Below are 16,886 nucleotides of genomic sequence, written 5' to 3' on the forward strand. Positions count from 1 at the left end.
TACACATCTCATAATCAAGCCTAACAACATCCTGACAGTCCTTTCCCATAGACTTTCCCTGTTGAAAAGTCTTCTCAGCAGCAAATGATTGTTGCTTTCTTACCTTTTATAGATACTGAGAAAGTAAAAACCCTATTTATTGCATAACCCTGTGTAATATGTTGGCGCTATATAAATACTGTTTATTATTATAAATAAATAATAATAATAACTATTGGAGCAAGATGATTACTGTCACTCCATGTGCTTCTCCAGGACTACAAGTATGTAATTTATTATAATAAGCAAAAGTTGCTCCCATTGCAACATTTTTCCTGTTGATGGGACCTTTACTAAAATAAATACTTAGGCTGCAATATTTAGGATCCAATACAACAATAATTTTGGCCAACCAGATTCAAATTCAAATGCTTTCTTATGCAGTCCTGAGGCCAAAACAATCATGTATATAGCTTATTTCAAATGTAGATCACCATTACAGTAAAGACAGAATGTTGCCCCACATATCAATTAAGAATTCCACATCCGAAAGCGGACAATGCAACCACAATTTCATCCAACAAGAGGGACTTTTTAGGCATTCAATAAAGAATAAATAAATAAATTTATTGCTATTGCTATATAAAACCATAATTTTTTTTATAGATTTATTACATTTTTGTTAACAAAAATTTACAAACAATTGCCTGTGATTGTAGTTTCCATCTTAGAAGTATTCTAGTTTAACGCATTTTGCAGAGAAGTACTGCTTAATCAGGAACAAAAAACGTGACACAATGCATTTACCACCCCAATTAATAAACCAGCCGAGTTTCCTCAATCTAGATGGTCAAGGGGAACAGCAGAACAGCCCTCAGGGTTGGCCTTGACCTCTGCAACTTCATATATGAGTCTCAATTCTGAGCCCATAGAGAGTACAGAGATATGGGTGTACTGGAAGTATTGTTGTCTACACACATAAAAGACTTCCTTTCCTCTTTATTTATGTAAAACACTACCTATCTAATATTGGACATTTTTTAAGGGATTTTGGGTCAGGATTGGGACAATTTTGAAGGAAGGAATAAAAATGGTAGATTACATAATTTTCTCTGAAAAGGTTTCCTTTACCAGTAAGTATATAAATATTTGGCTCATTACCTATTATCATTTATAAGAAAAATACATAGAGAAACAATTAATTTAGCTTTTGTTCTCTCTTTTTTAATGTAGTCTTGTGTATTGTTTATAAAAGCATCACTTTTATAGGAAGGCTTTAATGCATATTTGTGACAATTTGTTTACTCATTGCAAATTCTTCCTGGCCTGACCTTATCAAATGGCTGTGAAACACTTAAATAAAAATAAGAAGACCAAAAACCACAATTACCAAACATGCATAAAGTATTATCTTAAAACATTAATGTGCAATAAACACATAATCATTGATGGTACAGGTATAAAATGAATGCTGACCAGTTTGTCAATGGATTGACAGAGCATAACAGAAGCAGCTACTCTTGAATCTGTTGACACTCATGCATGAAAAAAGTCTTTTGTACAACACTTGGAGCCAACAATTACCACAAGTGATGTGAAATTAAGCAGCAGTTTAAGTAGTTATTGACTCCATTAAGTTGCGCCTCTTCTTTCAAGTACAAAGATTTCTCTGTTCCATTAATGTAAAAGATGGGCTGTTAAAGCAGCTTTGATTTTGGCAGAATCTCATACATCAGGATGCTGCAGAATTGCAAAAAATCTTCACGGAAATTAGTGCACAGATTTAACTCATTTATAAAAAACCATTAATAATCCACACTTATGTACTCTTATGTACTCTATAATAAATTATATTGTGATATCCATCCTATTATCTATCCACTATGTACAATACCTGCAATAAATGTAAAAAAGAAAACAATATGTTTCATTACTAAATCTGCATTTGAAAATGTAATCTGACCAGTGCTTGTTCATTCATCTTTTGGTCTTTTGTACTTTGAACCCATTGTGAAAGATCCTTTCCAACAATGAAAATCTAGTGTGTGTACGTAGCCTACAGCAGACAATGAACAAGTACATCTTGATATTTAATAACTCCATATATCAAGAACAGACTAAGAAGAGGAACTGTTCTTAGAGATGATAGTGTGGCCCTTGAAGGTTATAAGGCAGGATAAAAACACTTCTAATGTAGAAGAGTCTGACACTTCTGTACAATGTGGTTGATTTACTAAATACATTTAGGCTGCCTATTTTGCAAAGTGATTTATCAGTCTGCAATGGATGATTCACCTATTTTAGTGAATGTAGTGAAAATTCATTGTGTGAAGAATATCATGGCGTTCTGCCGTAGCATATCATGCTTAGACTAGTGTTAGTATGGTGATTGGCTCAGTCCCCTTTTCTATGACCCTAGCAAACTATGTAATTGTTTTTCAATATATGTGACTCTATTTTTTTTTTACCTTTTTTGTCTTTTTAATTTGTGGTCAAAAGCTTATACTCTTTTTGTTTTATCCAGTTGGGTTTTTTGAAGATACAGGGTTTGAAGAACCATACTTGTAGAAATGTGCAAGTATAACAATCTGAGTCCAAATTATCTAGAAAGCCTGACATACAGACTTTGAGTTTTGGACCAGTGGCTGGCCATGTTCCTCATGCAAAAATATAGTGAGTTGTTTCCAGAATCATCAAAGCTTAGGGCAACAGGCAAAGTGAAAAAAACCCTTTGGGCATATAAGGGTTTAAATCTCGCTAAAGTGATAGTTGGTAAATATGTACAATTAAAATCAAAATATCTTTCACTATGTCTGTGTGACATTTTCAGAGCTATCTGTCTCTGTCCATTTAGAGCCTCATCTCAATCCCAAATCATCCTTGGCCCCCATCTTTTACCCAGGATTATTTCTTACCACATGCTACCGTTTAGGCCTGAGGTGTAAGTAATTGCTGGTTAATAGCTAAAATAGGTTGGTTGGTTTGTCTTCCTCTTCCTAACTGTACAGTTTAGGTCCAATTCATTTCCATGATGCATTTATATTATTCAATAGAAAAGTTGCACTTAAAAAATGTAAAATATGCTACTTTAGTCAAATGGTAAGTATGCAGTGTGGTTTTTAGGCCAGATCTTTGGGAGGGTATTGGGAGTTTTTTTGACATGATTGTCACTGTGGGGACATCAGCTGTGATTAGAAATGAATCAGCTTCTTATAATTAGCTCTACCAATCTGCTCCCTTGATCTGTTTTACAGAGAAAAAAATATCTATCACTATTCCAAGGCCTCGCTCTGTAGGCTGTTACTTTTCTTTTATTAATGAAAATTAAGATTAAACATTGCTGCAATGAGTTACAAAATATTCCATTTTGAGAACCTCAAAATCCATATACAAAGGTGCCCAAATCAGTGATGTAAACTTGTGTTTGGTTAGATATTTGGTAATACTTATAGATAATATTGGGGATACTGGAGTGCACAAAAGCCAGCCGGAACATAGGAAAGCCTCTATTTATTGTTCACCTAAGAAAAAAAAGGCTAAACAGGATGTCAAAGTAAAACAATCCATTAAAACCACTAGATGTACTGCCTACCTGATTGTGACTAAAAGATTGAAAAAAAATATAAAGGAATGTCCATCTACTGAAATGTACTAAGGATATTAATAACCACTGATATGCAAAGATAATGCCTGCTGTTCTTACAACTTTCACATATTATGTTTGGCACTCAGACTCAATCCTCTCAAATTTAGTTGATATTGAAATAAACTGGTAAAACATAAATATTGGCAATGCATGATAAGAACATATACTGGAGATCAACATATTTTGGTAACTAATAAAATAAGTGTTCTGGAAATCATTTACTTTGAATCTAGGGGAAATTATGTCACTATATGTTAGTCTGCTCCATATGTATAAATGAGATTTTTTTTTACCTGAAAATGGCACTGGCACAAGAGTTTCAGTTTGTACTCGGGTCACGCCATTAGATGGCACTGTGTCCTCAGGTAAAGTGTGTAACAAACTCTAAAGACAATAAACAGTAACAATACAATACAATGGTTTCAGGGAATGCCAGATTCAGTGCTTTAGAAATATATCCCATTCAAATTTATTATCATTTCTATTGATTAATGTTTTGAATGTTAGCAGTGGCAGCAGGGTTTTTTTATTGTTTGTTTTTAGGTGAAACTATGTACCTGTATATTTGCCTTTATTTGAATATATATATATATATATATATATATATATATATATAAAACTTTATGGTTAATAGTGGGTGAACTAGCTAGTAGCTAGTTTTTTTGTATTTGTTACTCCAGCCGATGACCTCTTTGTCTCTTGTCTCTTCTCAAGCTATCTTTGTTTTTGTGGCCTTGCTTGTGGTACTCTCTTAGCTGCCAGTCATTGCACTGTGACAGCATCAAGAGTTTTGTTTGTCATTTTATGCATTTACAGGTGTACATGTATAACACCCTTGATAATTTTGAAACTGCCTGTACAGAATACATTATCATCACTCCAATAATGCCTTTGGGCCAACTCTGTTTTGATGCTGACGGCTGTTATGAAGAGTGTCATTCAAGTTCTCATAGAAAAAAGTTTAATTTTTAGTTCAGGAGATTTATCAAAGTTTATTAGAGCAGTGTTTGAAATGATCAATATTGCATTAGGTGTATGCATAGTAAACCTTCAATTGTAAATAAAAAAACATTTCTTCCTAGAGATTTTCCTAAAGGCAAACTCTACCTGTTTCCAAACTTTAAGCAATCTTGATGGCAGGTTCATACCTTTTCATATAATAGGGTTAGGACATACTATTCCTCTATTCAAACTTAATGCGAAGTAGGAAGGCATGCCGGTATTAAGCCAGAGTGTGAGTGGGTAAAAAAACCTGGTGAACGCGGTAACCCCTGAGCCACACTCGGGGTAGCTAAAAAAATAAAAAATAAAGCCTTACCTGGTCCCATCGGTGCCCTCCGGCATCCTCCAGTGTCCTGCCATCCTCTGGCTGCGGCAGGAATTTCAAATTATTTTGTATTGCATTCAATACAAAATAACTGTGTTGAAAGCAATACATTGGATTTTTTATGTTTAAAAGCAGTACATTGTCTTTTACAGTATATTATAATAGTATGAGTATAATAAAGTTTGAAACACAATATCATGTCAAAGTTTAATATTAAATTTATTGTTACATTTATTTTTTTGTAATTTATTTATTTTTATTTTGACATGATGTTGTGTTCCAAACTTTATTATACTAATACTATTAAATTATACTATAAAATACATTTTCATGAAACACAATGTACCGCTTTTAGACATAAAAATCCAGACACAAATGGACCTCCCAGGAGGTTAAGAAACTCATTTCAGGTTTTCTGTATCACCCAGGTTCACTGATAAAGGTGTATCTTCCCCAGTCTTAGAGAGCTTTAATAAATTAGGCCCATGATCCCTATTTACTTCCTATTTACTTACTTTTTTAATCTACCAAAAAGGAAACTGTAAAGCATACATGTTATTATTATTATTATTATTATTAATAAACAGGATTTATATAGCGCCAACATATTACGCAGTGCTGTACAATAAATAAGTCTCATCAAGCTGTATGCAAAATCACTAATAAACATTTTACAAGATGCCCTTTGCAAATAAGAAATATTTGACCCTGGTGTCTGGACCATAATAAGTCCTTCAAAATCAAAATCTTCAAAAACATTTCCTCTCACCACTAAATGTCCCCACTTGTCTGGGTTGAATGTCCCATCTAATGTTTGTAATTGGACAATGAATAAAGAAAAAGCACCAATTTCTCCTCCTTTGAGCATTTGTGGCGTAAGCATGTGAACTGATTACCTCCTTGTGGTGCTTCTTCTCCTACACATCTGTTCTACAGGGATTGCAGAGGCTAATACTAAGTAAAATTCAAGTGCTTACACAGCTTGCATTTATATAAAAACATGTAAGTATGTATAATTCTGTCAACATCCTTTTAAAATAGCACTATATACCAGACCTTCGACTGTAGCTTTATCCATCAATACATCCACATAAATATGATTGTTACCAGCTCAGACATGTGGGCTAATTTCATCTTAACAGATGGTCTATACACTCACTGCCCCTTTGTTTTGGGGATACCTAACCTGCATTCCATGGGTACTGTATTTATACATTTTTAAAATAAAAAAAAACTATCAACTTTTTTTGACAGTTTTCTATAAAAAAAAGGGACATTGTCCCTGATTCATCAATAAAATCCACGCTCGCTGGAAGCGCGAAAGTACGCGCGGCCATCGACGACCGATAATCCGATTCTGCTTGATGAATCAGGGTCATTGTATGAGCACAATTTCAGCACCATGGAAAGCGATTTTTATCAAGTGAATAAATGGAAGCCTCATTTTTAACAGCATTCGCCCAAAATATTTGAAAAATAATGCATTTAAAAATGAACAATTGTTGCTACTGTACTCTCAAGATTCACCCAGCCAATATCATATAACATATAGTTAGAATCCTGCCAGAAAATGCTGGATGAATCACTTTTGAACTTTCTTGACAATGTTTTCACTTTTATTTCCTGTTGAATATATATATAAATATAAATACACTACTTAGTGTATATAGTTTAATATGGCATTAATCAAATAAAATTAATTGATGATAAAAACTAATTAAAAACAACAGTTATTAGTTTTGCTAGTTTGCTACTATGTCTGTAGCAGTGACCACCCAGTAAAACAGAGCAGATTCAGCTTCACTGGCCTGAAATTAGACTGCAAAGTTGGAGCAAGGGTATGTTGATGGAAGAATATACTAGCAGTTCTCAATATGGCCAGTGTAGCCGGGGTTCTCTAGCTCAGTCGTTTCCCACCTCCCTTCCCCACCACCATGGATGTTTATGCCAAATTATGTGGTTTTTGTTAGTAGTGTTAATCAAAAATCTAAAAAAAAAAATATAGCTGTGATTGAATGGCAAATACGACTTCTTATTTTATATACTTCAATTATATTTGTTTTTTATTTGTTGCTTGGTTTTATTTCATTTGTTGGTTATATATTTTTTTTAGTTTTTGTTTTATGTTTACTGTACGTTTCCTAATAAGCAGTCTAAAATAGCTCTCATTTGCGTGAAACTGAACACTGCCTCATTTGGTATACCACGGGTTACTGTCAGAATAAGCTGACACAAGCAGTATCCCTCTTGTATAATTCATAACTCATTTCCGCAGTGCAATAATTGACAATGGGAAGTGAATCTATCAAGCCCCATTTTGCAATGAGGCACTCAATTCTTTTTCATGAGGCCTGTGACCCTAATGATATTACCCATTACAACTCACATTGTTCCAGTGTTTGCGGGAGCCTTGCACTGCTCTGTCACATGCAGTTACTTCATTACTGGGTGTACTGGCTGTCATTACCAAGATGCTGTTTTGATAGATCCCTAGTATAGTGCCAAAAATGGCCTTATTCAGCATAGAAATGTTAAACAACAAAACCAGAATAAAACTGTAAAGTTCAAACATGTCCTTCTATGCTGTTTTGTTACTGCTAGAAGAAGAGGTCACCGCTATTTTTTTTCTAATAGATCATCATTTTTACAATTTAATGTCTATATTTCTAAAAAAAAACTGTTATGAAATTATTAAAGGAAAACTGTATTTTTGTATAGGTAACATTTATTTAGCCTTTACCCAGAAGAAGTCCTACACTTACCTGTCCCTTCTTCTGCTAAATTCACTGCTTCGAGTGTTTTCTTCAGGTCCAATCCTCTTTGTACACATGCTTATAAAATCCCATTTATTTTAATAGATAGGTTGGCTAGCATATGTCCCAACATTAGACAAACTATCTATTGGAATGAATAGAATATTTTCTATGCATGCACAGAACTAATTGTACATTACATTTGGAATTCCTTGACCGTTATTTTTGCACTGAAATAGTTGTTCCACCTAAAATTGTTATTCGGTGGTGTGAGTAAAAAATAACCTACCTATTTTATGCTTTGAGACTTCAGTAATGGGATGTCCTCATTGGAGTTCTAAGCACTAGCTGCATCCCAAAATTTCCATTACAACTTGACACAAATTTTGCTTGGATGAGTATAAGTTTATAGAAGCTTAGCATTTCACGGTCCGTGGGTTGATTGATGCTTATATTAGCTCTGAAGAGTAAAGGTAAATCTAGTTAAAGCTGGCCTAGCTGATCCATTCAATACTCAGTAAATGGAACTGTCTGTTTTCACACTAAAATGTTTGATACTACACATTAACATATTGTACCAGTCCAAAACCACTTGCACTTTATTACACTATATTTATCAGGCTCACTGGCTTTGATGAGGCCTGGAATCTAACTTACCTGTATGAAGAGAACACTTGCTTTCCTAGAATGGGTAAAATTGATGGATTTATTTTTGCTGAAAAGTTTAAATGAAAGTGTTGACTATGAGGACAATTTGTGTTGAAATCTATAACTGTTGACTATTTAAGTTAGTTGCAAAACCCCCAAATATCAACCCCTTGTTTGCTAGGGGAAGTTGGGGCAAAGATAAGCATGTTCCAAATGAAAACATTTTTTAGGTTTAGGTATGAAAACATGTTTTATAGCATGCATGGGTTCATTAGCATCAGAATGTTATTAGCATCCTAGTGCCTACATATACAATAGTCTTTTTTTTAAGTCAATCACAAACATTCCTTTAACACTTCAGACTGTCAGGGGTGTAGTCCCTATGGTGGCACCTTTGCTAACATATTATAGTTTTTTAATTGTTTATATTGCCACAGTCCTCTGGGGAGCAATGTAGAGAGAAAAAAACGTTTGTTAAAATAAATAAAAGAAAAAAAAGACAAGAAAATTCTGCATGAGTAAAACTGCACACATTGAATGTGCAAACATACACAAATGACAGCTAGTGAGATCTATTTATTCAGGGCAACGGTGTCTTTGATAAAAAAAAAAAAAAAAAAATGAGGATTATATTGTGTTTGCGTCTACTAAATGTATTGTGATTTTTTTGGTCCTAAATGTAAAGGTGTAGTGTTTCATTTTTTTCTAATTGTGCAGGGTCTCCCTAAAATTGAAACTAGAGCCTTTCTTATGCATGGCACCTGGCTGGCTAAGAAAAAAGCCGGTTTCAAAATCCTGTCCATACTAGCCCCCTGGAACCTGGCTGCCTATGGGCAATTAGTATGTCTTTCCCCGTCCTTTTGGATACCATACCAAGCCCCCTGGAACCTGGATTGACATGTTTGGTGTCTACTTGACATATTACCATTTGGTACATTTTATTTAAAAATGGAAATCATGATGTGTTTATGTGCAGAAAAATCAAAATTGGTGTTTGTAAAATTGCACAAATGTATCTTTTTTTTCTAAAGGGCTGCAGTGAAAGGGTTAACTTACAGGCTGCAGTAGCTATATTTTGAAATGTGATTACAGACAAAAGTTTTCAGTAATCAGAAGCAGACTACATTTTTCTGTAAGTTCACAAAAAGTCCATGTTATGTCACATTCTTCTAGGGGGTCTAGACTGTGCCAAATTAGTTGCTGAGAACTCAGTCCAAACAGAGCTTGTCTTCTGCTCTGAGTAATCATTAGTCAGTAATTTCTTGGGGCTGTAGGCAGCTTGTAAAGCATGTGTTGAGCTGGTGTTTTGTACCATGCTTTAGATTAAAGCAAGAAGAGTTTGGAGGAAGCCCAGGGTGACAGCGCTTTGCTAGGCTATTCATTTTCATCCATTCCAGCTGGGAGCTCGCAGCCATTTTTAAAGGGACTGATAGCGGCGCAGAATGGTGTAAAATGAGTCTGTTACTTGTTCTTCATGCCTGAGAGCAAATTAAGTGTACATTCATTTTTATGCACAGAGGTCTGTCAGATGTGGGCAATTTTGTTCCAGAAAAAAAGGATATAATAAATCTGTCAGCTTGATGTTTGTAGGGAGAGAAGCACAGCTTGTATGAAATGTAAAAATGAATATGTACTTTCTTATTAGTATAATAACTAATAGACAGCAAGTGAACTTGGAAACTCTAAACATAAAAGCAGAATTTAGTTTCTCTGTCAATAATTCTGAATTGATGATATAACTGTTTTCAAGAAACCAATGAAAGTTGTAATCCTCCATTTTTCTACATAGTTTCCAAACATATTTTCATTTACCAAGAACCATTGTTATGTCCAGCCAGGGATAACAATGGGGTTATTTCAATGTAGCCCTCCCAATCATCAAATACCTATGTTTTTGTTTACTACCTTGCTGCTCTGTTCAGCTACCAGGAGCAAAGGGAATTCCTGTTTATACTTCAAGTCACCGGAGTTGCGGGTTATACAGGGCCATGGACATTCCATATAACAATCTGTATTTGCTGAATGCTGTAATGTGCATTGAGTTACATGCCTTTTCATACCCAAAAGTACCAGTTATGTGTTTAGTCTCCTGGCATAAAAAATGGCAGGAAGTATAAATACATATATGCTTGGAAGGGTGGGAGATTAATGAAACCTACTGCTTGGTCCTGAATAGGCAAAACATATGTTTGCTTTAAGCTTTAACTCCCTTTAAATCCCCCCTGGCTTTCCTCATTGCTCTTTAATTAATTGCTGACATGAAACATACCCTACCAAAGGTCATTTACTTAAACCCAAGCATTGGATTATTGGTCCCAACACTGGAAAATGGCTCCACCAAGGAACAAGGATGACAGACTCAAATAAAAATAGTAAAGCTTTGAAAAAAAAATATTCTGCTTGAAGATTGCCTTTAAAAAATTGTAAATGACAAAACTATTTTTTACCATTTCCTAAGAGTATTTTGTCTGCTACCAATACTGCTTCTGGACATTTTCCAGTACTGTGAAAGTAACAGCAGGCTTTTGAAAGTGAAAAAAAATTATTTTGGTTATTTTCAGTTCAAAGTGTATCTTTCTGAAATGTACAAATTTCAGGGGTAAGTATAGGAAAAGTAAGGAAGGAAAAAAATAGTCTTAGCTCTAAGGAAATCAATAAACAACAAATGGGAGCAAGTAAAATGATTAGTGTACAAGTATTTGCCAATAACAACTATAATGAATGCTATATACGAATGGGTGCTGAAAAGTTCCTGGCTTTGACCCCTTCCAGATGAAATAGAAAAATGAGTGTGGGGGCATATGACAGCCTAATATCTTAGTATGTAACTGTGCAAATATCAGGTCTTTGTGATTCTTTAAACTGTGTGAGAAGTGAGAAGCTGTGATGGCAGAGGCACAAGCAAGTTTCATGTCGTTGGAGTTACGGGTCTTCATGAAGTTTTTGTTTCGAAAGTCAGCAAAGAACATTCACATAAACACTAGGGGAGAAATGTCCCTCCTACAGCACTGTAAAAACCTGGATATCTCGTTTCAAGACTGGGCATTTCACCGTTGAAGATGAGCCCTGCAGTGGGAGCCCCCAAACCTCAACTGACTCGGCAACCTGCAATGCTGTCCATGAGGTGATTATTGAGGAACGGCGAATATCCACAGAAAAGATAGCCCAGATACCTGACATCTCACGGGAGCGTGTTGGGTGTGTTATCACCACTATCCTAGACATGCGCAAGATTTCAGCGAACTGAGTGCTGAAATGTTTAAACAGTGATCAGAAAGAAAGAGTTAAAGCATCCAAAGCCGTTTTGGCCCATTTTGAAGCTGGACTTTTTGGCTAGGTTAGTGACTGAGGATGAAACCTGGCTCCACATCTATGATCCTGAAACCAAGGAACAGTCAAAGGAATGGCGCCACAGCGGGTCCCTGCGGCCGAAGAAGTTCCGAACCCACAAATCAGCCAAAATCCATCTTCTGGGACGGTATTCTGTTGGTGGACTACCTACCTCAGGGCTCTAGTGTCACCAGACAGTATTATGCTAACCTCCTGGACCAGCTGAAGGAGGCAAATATGACAAAAAGCCCTTGAAAGTTGACTCAAGGAATCCTTTTTTTTTTGCAGGACAATTGGTCCACCATCCCCCCCACTGACCTGATCTGGCCTCTTCGGACTATTATCTGTTTCCGAATTTGATGAAACACCTGAAGGGTCAATGTTTTGAGGACATTTCTGACATCATAGATGCTGCTGAGAGCTGGTTGGCGACCCAACCAAAGGACTTTTATTTGAACGGTCTAGAAAAGCTGCAACTACGCTGTACCAAGTGCATCAGTCTCAGGGGGGAATATGTTGAATAAATGTGTTATTTCATACCTCTGGCTCTCTTCTCTCTGGGCAAAGCCAGGAACTTCTCAGCACCCCCTTGTACTGTATATATATATATTGTCGTGATTCAATCAACGTATGCATCTACTAAAAATTTGGATATGTGCTATTTCCTGAAATTAACTCATCTTTAAGCATGTTTTCATCACATATTTAGTTTTGCCCAGGCTTATGACAAATGTATTTTATATCCTTGCATGTACAGGATACACTGCTCCATTATTCTAGTTGGGAGGGGGAACTTCCTGCGGGATGATGGGTCCTCTGAAGCCACTGTGATGAACTTGAAGGCCTGAAAAGAGAAGACCAAAATGTTAGCTGTGACATAAATTAGGTAGAAGATAAATTTTACGCTCTTTTACATGCTCTGTAAGTGGTAGTTGTATGTGTGTGTGTGGGTCACTATTTTTTTGTAATGCCCATGCCCATGCAGTGAAACCTAGGTCTTTTGTTCAACACCCACTATTGATACTGTTGAAAATAAGTCAAGCTTGACTCTGCCATTCTATCTCAAAAGTTTCCCTTTTGGTTAATAATTTAACCAATGCCTCAGGTTGTTTTTCATAAAGCTAATTATTTCTTTTTGAGCTTTTTAATCATGTTTAATATGTTATTTTTATTTCCAGCATTCTAAATCTCTGCAAAAAGTTTACAGCTTTGTTTTTTACAAAATAAGCCTGAACATTCAACATTTGGTTCTTTCAGATAAATAACACTGGGTGTTTTCTTACTGGCTGATGGCTACCAGCCAAAGTAAATGTTCACTGCTCTTTACCTTGGCAATAGGTTTGCTGCCCATTATTTACTTTAGTTGCTGGTGTCCAGCAGGGAGCAGGAGCCTGTAGTTAGTTTCTGTCCACTGTGTACAGTTAAAGAGCCCACAAGTTTGGTTGGCAAGGTGAAACTTGGTTTGGATGGTTATTCCAAATGTTAATTTTTACCTTGGTTCAGCCAAACTGATCTTTAACTGAGATAAGACATATTTAAGCAACACTCTCTATTAGGGCCATTCACACATATGCATTGCTCATTTATTTGAATGGGCTGCCCAATACTCCATAGTAGTCCACTACATTGTGATACAGGGAAAACTCACTGATCCCTAATAAACTGTGAATTGTGGTAACATGGAATAGGCATTTCACCACACAATCCCACAATACACAGATCTGAATGGGGCCCTAGTCAGACAATGTCAGTTTATATTGTAGCACTGCCTTTCTCATCCAGGGTTTTACAGAAAAATTGGGTTTCTAGGGTTGTTAGGGGTTGCTTGAGGTCTGGCTGATTGCTCTTTCTTTTAATGCTGCCAGTATAGATGCCAGGCCAACACCACTTACTGGAGCCAGTGGCATGGTACCAATGATTGTTCAGGTGTCTGTGAAGGTGGCATCCTGCCATTATTACAACAAATGTAAGGGGTGTTTTTCCCCATTAACCATGATGAGTTGCATGTATCAGGGGTTCCTCAAGAACTGATATTTATTTCAAGGGTTCCTCTGGAAAAAAAAGGTTCCGGAATAAAAATGCTGATCAAGCATAAGGCCTTATGATTCTCCTTTATTTTAAAATGTTTAACTTTTTGGAGAATTGGCGTTGTAAAAAAAGTTACATATTTATGACGTCAACAGGATGTTCAGATTTACTTTTGCCCCTATCTTGATACTGCTGTGTTACTAAAATCAGCACTATGCTTTTCTATTACAACAAATGGGACCAGTTCACAGCCTGATATGCCATGTTAAAATCTTTTTAAGGGAAATTTCTGGGTTTTGTCACTTTATACGTTCAAATAAACCTATTATTTTTATAGTTTGTATTAAAGATTTTTTTCAATGCGACAAGAGGACATTTATTTGTAAACATACTCTGTTTTTCTTTCTCACTTTTCTGACTGAAAATTTGTGAGAAAAGCTGAGCTTACTGAACTACTTAATAAGAAAGATTAAAAAATATAAAAAATCTAAATGTTAATGGATTTTAAAATAACAAAACCCATGACTTACAACCCTTTTATGTAAGGTAAAAATTCTGTTTGTTGGTTTATTTTAAGTGAAACAGTGCAGCACCCCCAATTCTTAATCTCCTAGGCTATAGAGAATGAATGTGAGCGTAAAGCCTGCTGGGATACCTACGTCACCCATCCCGGGAGGCTCTTGGGTTCTCTTCTGTGTATGCCGGAGCATCTCAGGCATGCAGAGAAGGAGCCCTTTCTTCAAAAGGGGAAAACAAATTCCTATCTATGTCACCCGATATTGCGCCTGGGTCAGGTGACGTAGGAACAAGAACCCAGAAGAAGAGGAGAAGATAGCGGCACCTGGTGCGCCGGCCCGAAGACGGATGCTGAGACGACGCAGGACCCAATGGATGAGACCCCTGGACCGATTGACAGCCCTGTGGGATTGAAGGTAAATTTATTATTTTGATTTGGGGGACTTTTGAGTTTAATTCCTCTTTAAAGACAAAAAGAGTGTGCACTGGAAGTCATTGGAGTCACAATTTAAGCATGATAAATAGGAATGAATGACCCATTTTATGAAGAATTACTGTCTCATCATAAACAGGACTTCTCTGTTTCCAAGCATCTCCCAAATGTGGTAACTAAATAGTTTGTATTATTTTCAATCTTGTCCTCAAAACCACCTCCCTGTTGTGCTGCATTTTTATATACTTATTTTTTACATAAAAAAACACACGTCCTCATTGCAATGCCCATATTGCCATTTATTTTCTATTTCTTTTTTATCTTCTATTTGCTCATTTGTCTCTGCAGAGATTTCCTCATTTTCTACAGAAATAAGCAGTCTTATAAGAAATTCAGGAAAAACAGAACTGGGCAATTTTGCCCATCCTTAATAATAACTGATAAAAGCCACATATTTTCAGATAATAAAACATCTATACTTTACAAATGCAGAAAATACTATAGAAATGTGAAACCCCAAAAACCGGTCTGTATTTAGAGTTTAGACCACTTTAGAAACCAGTCCCCCACCAAATCGTCCACTGCACATATGCCCCTAAATTGCCAGAGGGAATGTTGGGTGCTTGCCTGATGCCATTGTAATCCAAAACAAAGAACATCCACAGCAGATTTAAACAGAAAATGGTGTACTGAACCTTTCTCCATTAATCTTGAAACAAATGAAGAATTTGTTCCTGATTTATTAAAGTTCTCCAAGGCTGGAGATAATACACTTTCACCAGTGAACCTGGGTGATCCAGCAAACCTGAAATGGATTTCTTGAAAGTTATTTGTTAGCAAATGTTTTTAATCCTGGACCAGATCCATTCCAGGTTTGCTGGATCATCCAGCTTCACTGATGAAAGTGTATCTTCCCCAGCCTTGGGGAGCTTTAATAAATCAGGCCCTTTATCTCTACAATCACTTTTCATTTTAAAATTGCTAATATGCAGATCAAGACATGGATATCCCACTATGAAACACCTACTCCTAAAACAGCTGTTTAGGTTCTGTTTCACCTTAGCTAGAGTCTTGTGACCTCTCCTAGTAACATATTCACCCCATCCTCTTCTATTCTGTAGCAGGATTTGCTCCAGCTCTAGTTCTTATAGAATCAAAGAGAGTATTTTATCTGAAAGTTATCTTGACAGAAACAAAGAAGTTTAATATGACATTTCAATGACTAAATATTCATATGGCACATGTTCTTGCAGGCTCATGAATACTGATTCAATTGGAGAGTTAGTTTAAACAAAAGTGCTTCTCCCAATGCTGTTAATAAATGCAAATGTGTGAAGGAAGGTGACACATAAAATATACAGGTTTAAAAGATCATATATGAAACAGAAATCTCTGATTAACCCTTTTTTTCCCCCAAGGTTATCTCTACTTTAGAAAGCTAGGAAATGATACTTAAAGTCTGGCTATAATTTTAAACTTTAATATTTTGCCATAATTATAATCACAATGTAAGTGTAATATATCTCCCTTTGTGTGAGTCCAAAAATAAATGTACAAGCTATATGTGTTATATTTTATAATAAAGCACACTTTTGTTATTACAAAGATGTTATTACAAAGGCTGTTATTACAAAGATTAAAAATAGTTATTTTAGTAGGTATATATCAGTATACACTAAACAAAATTCATAGAACTAGTTAAAGTTTAATTATTCAAAGAGATTTTATTAGAGCGACAGAGTTACATGAATTGCAATTAAAATACTGCAACTAGAGCTAATTATAATGCATATGTATGCTTAGTGGAGAGATAGGTGACCCCTGGAGGGTATTACTCAAAGAATTGAAGATGTACATGGTCAACATTTTCTGTGAACCAAAACTAGTAGTCACTTCAGAAGATTTCTGACAAAACCTACATCTTATTGAACAGATAAAGGAAACATTTTTGTGGCATTTTACCGTGGGAGTAGTATTGGTTGTGTCTGGGAGTGTCATGTGACCAGTCTTTCTGGCAAGCTGGCTGACGTTGCAGTTTAGTATAGGTTGTCATGCTGTGATGAAAGTGTCTGTAAAAGTTACACTAAGGAACAACCTTTTGTCCTACGCTTTTTGTGGGCAGAAGATATTCCAGGAGCAAAAACCCATCTCTACATGTGTGCTCAACATTGGGATTGGTTCGACAATGGCCTTACTAGTGTGATGCACCATCTGATATACACTTTT

Source organism: Pyxicephalus adspersus, chromosome 1 (genome assembly GCF_032062135.1).
Source record: "Pyxicephalus adspersus chromosome 1, UCB_Pads_2.0, whole genome shotgun sequence".
NCBI lineage: Eukaryota > Metazoa > Chordata > Amphibia > Anura > Pyxicephalidae > Pyxicephalus > Pyxicephalus adspersus.